This window comes from Vigna umbellata, chromosome 4 (genome assembly GCF_029865625.1).
Source record: "Vigna umbellata cultivar VRB3 chromosome 4, Vumbellata_1.0, whole genome shotgun sequence".
NCBI lineage: Eukaryota > Viridiplantae > Streptophyta > Magnoliopsida > Fabales > Fabaceae > Vigna > Vigna umbellata.
In genome coordinates, this window is record NC_142168.1 from 57,479,492 (window position 1) to 57,490,486 (window position 10,995).

At 35.2% G+C, this 10,995-nt stretch overlaps 1 pseudogene; it reads left to right on the plus strand.

Annotated features, from left to right (window-relative positions):
• The first annotated feature begins 7,082 nt into the window (after positions 1 to 7,082).
• LOC148200658 (spermidine hydroxycinnamoyl transferase-like) lies at positions 7,083 to 8,608 on the plus strand (annotated as a pseudogene).
• The last annotated feature ends 2,387 nt before the right edge of the window (positions 8,609 to 10,995 follow it).

The following is a 10,995-nucleotide window of genomic DNA, read 5'->3' on the forward strand; positions in this document are numbered from 1 at the left end:
TTGAGGGAGGGGAGACCATTCATGGTGTTGCCATATTACCCCAGCACGTGCGTGTGACCATTGACGAGGTTCGGGATCCCCAGGCTCAGGTGCCTGTACCCACTCCAGAAATTAACTTTGTGGGGGAGGCCATAGGATCATTTATTGCATGGCCTAGAGCATTGATCATGTCCCACATCGCTACTCCACAGGTATAATGTCTTTTTCCTTAGTATTTCTATGTTTATTCTTCATATAATTGTTGACAAAGCTTTGACGTAAATTCTTATCTTCAGTTCACACGTCCTCAGAAGCAGCCAATTCATGATACAGTCATACATGAAGATGATGAGATGGCTGAAGCGGAGGATGATCCTCTATCAAAGTTAGTAACAAAATTACCCAGATTAAAGAAAGCATCATTAGAACTATACTGGGATTTGAGGGTATTTGGTCTTCCCCCACATGTGCCAGTTTATATCACGTTTTCTGATGCATTGGAGGTGATTGGGGGAGACAGGATGTTGAATATTTCCATCATTCAGCTGTGGTGCATGTAAGTTAGTCAATTTGGTCTTTCATATTACTTTTATTTACATTGTTATATAGTTTCTAACAACTTAACTTTGTTGTTTTAGGTACATGGACACAATCGTTGTAGACCAAGGTCGGTCTTCCATGTACGGATTTGTTGAACCTCAGACCATTCAACCGTCTGGTAACACACTTCAAAACAGACAAGATTATTTGCAAACATGGATGGATGAGTCAAAAAGAGACGTATACCTTGTGCCATACATTGACGGGTAGGTGTTGTTATATGTGGTCAGTTTATTATTATAGTTTCGTTAATTAGTTGAATAACTATTTGTCCTTCGTGATAGGTCGCACTGGCAGCTGATGGTAATCATTCCAAACAATGTAAAATTATATTTTTTGTTCGTTGCACAGGAGGATGAAAACTGAGTTGAGAACCATGCTTCAAGGGTAAGTGTTTCTCCAAAAATGACTTTGAATTTGATGTTCACCTTCAACTTTTATGATAAAATAGTCATATTAATTATACTTTGTGTTTTCAATCTGTACAGAGTTATTGGTAAATCTCGTGGTCAACTGGTTCAAATTTTGTATCCAAAGGTTGTAAGTCATTTATAGTTTCTAATTCATTTATGTTATTGAATGATCTAAATTCTTAACTATTTAGTTTGTTATTTTAGTGTAACCACCAGCTAGATTCATGGGAATGTGGCTTCTATGTGATGTGTTGGATTAAGACCATCATTCGAGCAGTCATTACAGATGACTGGAATGAGGTAATGATGTATACCTTCAATACATTACAAATCATATTCATCTTCAACTATATATGAAACAATAATGAATCTTTGTTGAATTTTGCAGCGCTTCAAGACTACATGCCTATTACAGAAGACACAATTAAACAGATAAGGCAGGAGTGGACCGCTTATCTTCTGCAAAGATGGAGTTAGGAATAGTTATATTTCTTGTTGAACATTGTTTAGTTTTAGTTTAAGTTTTATGTTGATAGTTTGGTAGTGGATTGAACTCCACATTAAGTAGAACTTTGTTTATATAAAACGCATTTTTATATTATTGCAAAATTGTTCTGGGACATTTTTCTGCTTTTCAGGTGTGGTTTTATTGACAAAATAAACTAATTTTTAAAAGAAAAATGCCCAGTAGACGTCCGTTAGTGCACAGTCGGACGTCTATAGACGTCTGTCAGTGCACACACGAACGTCAATCCCCCAGCTCCTACCTAAAACATTTCAACAAGGTAGACGTCAGGGGGGAGGAGGCGGACGTATATATAGACGTCCGTCCTGACACAACGGACGTTTATATAGGCGTCCGTCCAGACACAACGGACGTTTACATAGACGTCCGTCCAGACAAAACGGACGTTCATGTAGACGTCCGTCCTGACACAATGGACGTTTACATAGACGTCCGTCTTGACAAAACGGACGTCTGAGCGACGTCACCCACATAAACGTCGGGCGTACGGCGGACGTCAAAAGGCCAAAATATCGGACGTCTAAAGCCTTTCTGCACTAGTGAACACAAAACCCTAGAATATTTGGTTAGCACAAAAAGATATAGGAGAAGATATAAGATTCAGAGAATAAAATAAAATAAAATAAAATAGAAAAATAAAATGAAATAAAATAAAATAAAACAAAAACAGAAAAAATAAAAATAGAAAACTAAAAATAGAAATTCAAAATTAAAGTCAAAGATAATCAATAATCACACAAATTAACCAGTTAAACCACGAGTCCCCGGCAACGGCGCCAAAAACTTGATGACAAATTTATGAACACCGAAATACGGCGCCACAAACTTGTTGAACAATCGGCAAGTGTGACCGAATCGTTTCAAGTAATAAACTCGGTAAGACCAAGTATCGTTCTCCCAAAGGACTCACGACCTAGTTTAAATATGTGATTCGTTGATTATTTAAGACTTAAGAACGAAATAAGTGGAGTTTAATATGCAAAACAGAAAATAAACATGTATGCATGAATTTGATCAATGGCTAAAACAAAATACAAACACTTCAATGGAATATATGGATGAGTATGTTGTTGGGGTTATCAATTTCATCTTATCCACTCTCATATACTTTAGGAATTCAACATTCTTTTCATCATTGTTAATGCCACTCTCTAAATTACCTTGCAAGAAGGCCTATCCCTAATTACGAGTTCATACGATTCCTAGCATTCCTAATAATTAGTTCTTTTAGTGCAGGAGCTTAACGGCAACAAATATACTATTGGGAGAAATTCCCCGGATCTAGACTTCCCCGTACGTTCCCGTATAGACAAAATCAATAATCATGCATTGAATGAGTTAAACAAAGCAAGCATTGAGCAAAGAGGAAAAACCCTAACTAATGATGAAAGAAAGCATAGGTCTTAAATATAAGATGTAAAAACAAATTCCATATATGAGAGTTTCACAAGACTACATTGATTCCCCAACAATACAAGGTTTAGTTCACCATATTCATGGTGAAACTAGATGAATAATAATGAAAGAATGAAAGATAAAACCCTAGAAAGGTGAAGAGGTAGCCTGAGCATCCAAGATCCTCCTTCAAAGGGGTGGAAGAGAGAGTGTTTGCTTCGTTTCTGCCAAAGATACAAACCCTAGGACGTCCTAAAGCTTATATACTATTCTAAAATTATAGAAAATTTAGGTCCAAGCCCATAAGTGTGCCGCTCAGCGGTAAAGTACCGCTCAGCGGTAAGTGCGTGAGTTGGTTTCTTCCCCTCAGCGACCATTTTGCCCCTCAGCGGATCCCCCGTGAGCTTCTGAGTGCCGCTCAGCGGTAAACTGCCGCTGAGCGGCAGTTGCGGCTTCTCCTTTTCACTTTTTGATGTCTTTTCTGATTTCATCTCTCTCCTTCTTCACTTTTTTCACCAAATTCACCTTAAAACCTGCACAAAAACACTGAAATCAAGCATAAACCTATCCAACTCTCTTATTTCTGAAAATATGAATAAAAGCATGATTTCAAGCTAGTTTCTAAGTGTTAAAGGTTGCTTTTAGTATCAATTTCAAGCATGAAAATAACAGTTTTTCAACTGTTATCAGTTACCTAAGGGTAAGAGAGCCTTAGAGAACAGGTGGGTTTTTAGGGTGAAGCAAGAGAGCAATTCTACATCTACCAGATATAAAGCCAGATTAGTGGTGAAAGGCTTCAGACAAAGAAAGGGTGTTGACTTCAATGAGATTTTCTCACCTGTGGTGAGGATGACATCCATAAGAACTGTGTTAAGTTTAGCTGCTACTCTAGATATGGAGGTTGAGCCGATGGATGTGAAGACAACTTTCCTTCATGGTGATTTGGAGGAAGAGATTTACATGAAGCAACCAGATGGTTTTCTTGTTGAAGGCAAGGAAGACTACGTGTGTAGGCTACGAAAAAGCCTATATGGTTTGAAGCAGGCTCCGAGGCAGTGGTATAAGAAGTTTCAGTCTGTTATGTGTGGGCAAGGCTACAAGAAGACTATTTCTGACCATTGTGTTTTTGTCAGGAAATTTTCTGAGAATGATTTCATTATACTGTTGTTATATGTTGATGACATGCTTATTGTTGGGAAAGATGTATCTAAAATTGACAGGTTGAAGAAGCAACTGGGCGAGTCATTTGCCATGAAAGACATGGGAGCTGCTTAGAAGATTCTTGGTATAAGTATCACTCGTGATAGAAAAGAAAAGAAAATTTGACTATCACAGGAGCACTACATTCAGAAGGTGTTGCAAAGATTCCAAATGGAAAATGCTAAAGTTGTAAGCACTCCTCTTGCTACTCATTTTAAGTTGAGTGTTAAACAAAGTCCTTCAAATGAAGCTGAGAAGATGGATATGAGCAAAGTTCCTTATGCTTCTGTGGTGGGTAGTTTGATGTATGCAATGCTATGTACAAGGCCTGATATTGCACATGTTGTTGGTACAGTCAGTAGATTTCTGTCAAATCCAGGTAGAGAGCATTGGAATGCTGTGAAATGGATTTTGAGCTATCTTCGTGGTACTAGTGGTTTGAGGCTTTGTTTTGGAGGTGATAAGCCTACTTTGGTGGGTTACTCAGATTCAGATATGGCTGGAGACATTGATTCCAGAAAGTCTACTTCAGGGTATTTGAATCATTTTGCAGGGGGAGCCTTGGCTTGGCAATCAAAGTTGCAAAAGTGTGTAGCGTTGTCTACTACTGAGGCAGAATTCATTGCACTTACTGAAGCATGTAAGGAGTTGTTATGGGTGAAGAAATTCTTGCAGGAGCTTGGTTTTGTGCAAGGGAAATACTTGTTGTATTGTGACAGTCAAAGTGTTATTCATCTTGGTAAGAATCAAACTTTTCATTCTAAATCCAAACATATTGATGTGAGGTATCATTGGATATGTGATGTTTTGGATGCTAGGTTGTTGGAATTGGCTAAAGTTCATACAGATGATAATGGTGCTGATATGATGACCAAGGTATTGCCAAGAGAAAAGTTTGAAGTTTGTTGTGAGATCGCCGGTTTGGCGGATATCTCCACATAGTCGTGAGGGGGAGATTTGTTGGGTTATTGGGCTCCCTTCCTATGTGGAGAATATGCCCAAATAATGTGGACCTTTAGGTCTCACTAGGTCAAATTGAGATGGTTCAGATTAGTAGAGTACATTAGAGTCATTTGAAGAGAAGCGAAAGCCAAGTGAGAGAAAAAGAAAGAGAGAAAGTCATTCCCGCATAACCTTAAACCTGCATTGGTGTTTTATTCGCTGTGAACTCGTTCACCGTTGGATTGAGCGAAAGTTTGGACAGTAGGTTCCAGACATACAGTTCTTCACTCTGACCGTTCGGATCATCAATCGGAGGTCTAGATTGGGAGAAATCGGTCCCGCACCAGAAGCCCTATTTTGTGGAATTTTCATCTTCTTGGGTCTCATTTGTAAGCATTTGTGCTTATTTAAATTGGCTTATTGAACACATCATTTGGTGTTATTGTTGGAGACTCTTTTGTACCCTATTATTGATCATAGTGGATTTTTCTTTGGTTTGGACGACTCGTGGTTTTTACCCTTGCATTGAGGGGTTTTCCACGCTAAAAATTGTTGGTGTCTCTTTGTGCTTTGGATTCTATTTTTTGTTCTATTTGTTTGGTGCTCCTCAGAGATTCTCGCAAGAAGGGGATTGAATTTCCGCTGCGTTATTACATTTTGATAAGTTGCTATTTTTTTGGCCCTTTCCCCATCAATGAGAGCATAGTGATGATGAGAAGTTTTTCTACATTAGTTGAATTCAAAACTGGAATAGAAAGTGGTATGGTGATTAAAGTGTAATAAATTATAAAAATTTAAACCCAAAACTCGTATGAAAATTGATTTTTATATAGAAGTAGCATAGTGATAAAAATGTAATGTTGAAAATCTTTTTCTATTTTGATTAGTCATTATAATCGATAGAATGATTGATATTTTTTCAAATTTTTTTGCGCTTCACTTTTTATTTTCTGCCCTTCACGTTTCTTCTCATTTTTGTTTCATTTAATCTGTGTTTCATTTCCTTTCATTATGTGATTGTCTCGTTCATTTTTTTTTTCTTTCGTTCTTTTTCGTTGCTGATTTCATTGGTGGTTGAAGTGATTGTTGTGGTAATTATGTGAAGTTTTTGTCTGTCGTAGATTGTCGTTGGTTATTGAGGAACTAGTTTTTAAACTTTATTTTCTCAGTTTTTTTTCCTACTGAAATGTTAGACGACGAAATTTGATTTTTGGGAAATTCAATTTTGAATTGGTTTTCATTTATTTTTTGATAGAGGTTGTAAAAGGAAAATAAAAATAAATTAAGGATAAAGTAAAATAAGGTAGAAATATAGTAGTAATATTTTATAAATGTTGTATCTTTTAAAAAAAATAAATTTGAAAAATGTATTGATATTTGGTTAAATAATTGAAGTTAAGAATAATTTTGATGTGGATGATTAGAAGATTAGCAATAAATAATTGTTTGATTGTAGTTAAAATTAGATATTAAATAATTTAAATTTATACGTTATATAAATAAAAGTTAATAATAAACAGTCATAAAGTTTTGATTTTTAAAAAATAAAATTACTAATAAACGCTTAGTAAAATAAGAATAAAGTATTTGATTATTTAAGAGGTTTGTTTGAATTAAATTTTAGGAATGTATATTTTTATAGTAAAATTATTTTTTTAGGGTAAATTTTGAAATAAGGTAATTAGTCGGTGTAATCATTTGAAAAAAAATTAGTAGGTGAAATAATATGAAAAGAAGTGACGTAAAAAATAGAAAAATAAATTTTTGTTGTAATAATTTTATGAAGAATAATTAGTTTAATTTAATGTAAATAATATATTTGAAACAAATGGTGGTTTTTTTTATTTTATTTAATTATGTAAATGTAAAGATATAATTTATAAGGATTTATTGTTAATTATTTAAATGCAATAAAAATGAAATATAAATTAACCAACTACAGAGGGCATCCAGTGCCACATTTAAATAAGAAGATTTTATATGTTCATTTTCATTTGTGAGTGTTGTAATAGAAACATTTCACAAAAATGGTAACCATCAAAGCTTCTTACACAGTAGTTCCGAATCAACCAACTCCAGGAGGTAATTCAATGGCTCTCTGATATCGATCAAGTGGCGCGTCTGTGCCATACACAGACCATCTACGTTTTCCATTCATGACGCATTAGTTGACCAGATGAGAAACTCTCTTAGCAAGATTTTGTCGCATTACTATCCAGTTGCTGGTAGATTGAGAAGGTTAGAAGAAGGTAGCAAATGGGAATTGGATTGTAATGCAAAAGGAGCGGTGTTGATTGAAGCAGAATCCACAAAAACAGTGAACTATTATGGTGACTTTTTGGGTGAATCCGCCAATGACTTGGTTCCAACAGTCAACTACACAAAAACCTTCATTGAGGAACTTCCCTTGTTACTAGTGCAAGTAACAAGCTTCATTAGTGATGAAGCGTTTTCCATTGGAGTTGCTGTATCTCATCTTTTGTTTGATGGTATTTCTGCCATTCATTTCATCAATTCATGGGCAAAGTTGGCTCGTGGAGACACATTAGAGCCCCATGAAATGCCCTTTCTGGATCGAACTGTGCTAAAATTCACTGATCCTCCATCAACCTCACCCTTTGATCACCAAGAGTTCAAGCCTATGCTTCTCATATTAGGAAGAAGTGACAACACTGTTGAGAGAAACAAGAGGGTAGATGCCACTACGTTGAAGTTGACAGCAGAAGAAGTGGGGAAGTTGAAGAATAAGGCGAATACTGATAAATCAACGAAAGGGTTAAGACGTTATACCAGATTTGAGGCTATTGCTGCTCATGTGTGGAAATGTGCATCTAAGGCTCGTGGATTAGATGAGAATCAACCAACTCTGCTTCGGTTCAGTGGTGATATTCGCAATAGACTCATTCCACCTCTTCCTAGGAATTACATTGGTAATGCTTTGTCCATAGTATCCGCATCATCACACGTTGGAGAAATCTTATCAAGTCCTTTGGCTCATGTTGCTCAGAAAATAAGGGAATCTATTGAAATTATTACACATGAGTTTATATGCGAACAGGTATGTAGGATCAGTTTTATATCTCTTTCTTTTCACACTTCTTTTATAGTTTGACAGAATTTTCTTCTTACTTTGACGTGAAAAAATTGAAAATAAAATGCCATGAAAATAAATAAATAAATAAAATTAAAAGGGATTCAAAAACATATGAAACGAAATTGTATAAATAATTTTTTTTTTAACAGATAGATGTGATTTTGAAGTCAGGACCATGTGCATAAAACGAGAACTTTGTACTATGGAGCAAATGAAGGCAAGGATGTATTGTTTTTTGGGAATCCTAACTTACGTATTACAAGTTGGCTGAGTATGCCAATGCATGAAGCAGATTTTGGTTGGGGAAAGCCTGTGTATGTAGGTCTGGCAGGTGTGGTTAGACAAGAGAGGGCAGTGATTACCCAAAGTCCAGATGGTGATGGCTCTGTTATTCTGGTTCTACACTTTCAAGTGGAACATATGCAGCTTTTCAAGAACTATATCTATAAAGAAATATAAACTATGTATTCATAGTGAACTTGTTGAATGCAAGCTTTACATGTTATATGTAATTTCTAATGTTTAATAAAATAATAAATTGTTCAACTATTGGTCTTGTTTTATCTATTAGTCGTTGATGTTTAATTAATTTTATGTATTTTTTACTTATAATTGTTTGTTGTGGCATGCAACTCTTTAGGAGACGATTTTCTTTTTTATTTCTTTAAGTTTGAGTGGAGAAATTGATTATTATAAAAGTTAAGTATAAATATGTGAATAAAAGAAAACATTGAGTAAGGAAAATAACTAAAAAAAAATTGAGATTCACATGATAAATATCTATAGATAAACATAAAAAATTAATTACACACAAGTCCATTTAACAAAGCGATGCATTTATTTTTTATTATAAATAAAATACAAAAAATGGACAAAATGAAATTTGTAACATATCCAAATGGAAATTTGTCCTACAAATATACGTGCTCATTATGCACGAAAATTGCATTATATATTTTGCCTACAAATATGTAGTTGTTAATCCACTTGGTAATTTTGGTTGATAATTCCACTTGCGAAAATAAAAATAGAAAAGTGTAATAAAGGGAAACGATAGCGGTTGACGAAACAAGGTATATATACAAACGACGCAAAAAGGGATAGGTTTTTGTCTCAGTTCTGAAACGAGACAAAAACACTAGTGCAGAATTGGCTTTTAACGTCTCCCCATAGACGTCCGTCCACAAAAGCCCCAACGTAAATAATTCCCCGCGAACTCTCTCAGCGGCATTGCTTTTCCAGGTGCGTTTTCTCTCTTTTGGACCATTTAAATTTAGTTTCAATCCGATTACATTGTCCTGTGATGAAATATCTTTGATTTGAACCAATTAAAAATTGTTTTAGGTGCATTTTGATGCAGTCTCTTGCGTGTTCTTGGGCGGCTTCTTTGATTGTTTTTGGGCTACGTTTTACGTCGTTCCCTCCTCGATTTCCCTCCCTTTCATTTGGAATCTACTTTTCAGGTTAGCTTGTTCGTTGATAAAGGTTTTTTGTATGCATGTTATTGGGTTTTGTGTATGCATTTTTTTACTCTAAGTTATGCATGTGTTATATTTCCATCATTCAGCTGTGGTGCATGTAAGATAGTCAATTTGGTCTTTCATATTACTTTTATTTACATTGTTATAGTTTCTAACAACTTAACTTTGTTGTTTTAGGTACATGGACACAATCGTTGTAGACCAAGGTCGGTCTTCCATGTACGAATTTGTTGAACCTCAGACCATTCAACCGTCTGGTAACACACTTCAAAACAGACAACATTATTTGTAAACATGGATGGATGAGTCAAAAAGAGACGTATACCTTGTGCCATACATTGAGGGGTAGGTGTTGTTATATGTGGTCAGTTCATTATTATAGTTTCCTTAATTAGTTAAATAACTATTTGTCCTTCGTGATAGGTCGCCTTGGCAGCTGATGGTCATCATTCCCAAACAATGTAAAATTATATGGTTTTGTTAGTTGCACAGGAAGATGAAAAATGACTTGAGAACCATGCTTCAAGGGTAAGTGTTTCTCAAAAAATGACTTTGAATTTGATGTTCACCTTCAACTTTTATGATAAATATAGTCATATTAATTATACTTTTTGTTTTCAATCTGTACAGAGTTATTGGTAAATCTCGTGGTCAACTGGTTCAAATTTTGTATCCAAAGGTTGTAAGTCATTTATAGTTCTAATTCATTTTCTATGTTATTGAATGATCTAAATTCTTAACTATTTAGTTTGTCATTTTAGTGTAACCAGTAGCTAGATTCATGGGAATGTGGCTTCTATGTGATGTGTTGGATTAAGACCATCATTCGAGCTGTCATTACAGATGATTGGAATGATGTAATGATGTATACCTTGAATACATTACAAATCAAATTCATCTTCAAACATATATGAAACCATAATGAATCTTTCTTGAATTTTGCAACGCTTCAAGAGTACATCTCCTATACCAGAGGACACAATTAGGCTGATAAGGCAGGAGTGGACCGCTTATCTTCTGCAAAGATGGAGTTAAGAATAGTTTATTGTTGTTGACATTGCTTAGTTTAGTTTAAGTTTATCTTGATAGTTTTGGTAGTGGATTATATTTTACATTAAGTAGAACTTTGTTTATATGAAACACATATATATATATTATTGCAAAATTGTTCTGGGACAATTTTCTGCTTTTCAGGTGTGGTTTTATTGCAAAAATAAAATAATTTTTTTTAAAAAAACGCCGAGTAGACGTCTGTTAGTGCACTGTGCGACGTCTATAAACGTCCGCCAGTGCACAAACCCGACGTCCAAGGTCGGTCTTCCATGTACGAATTTGTTGAACCTCAGACCATTCAACCGTCTGGTA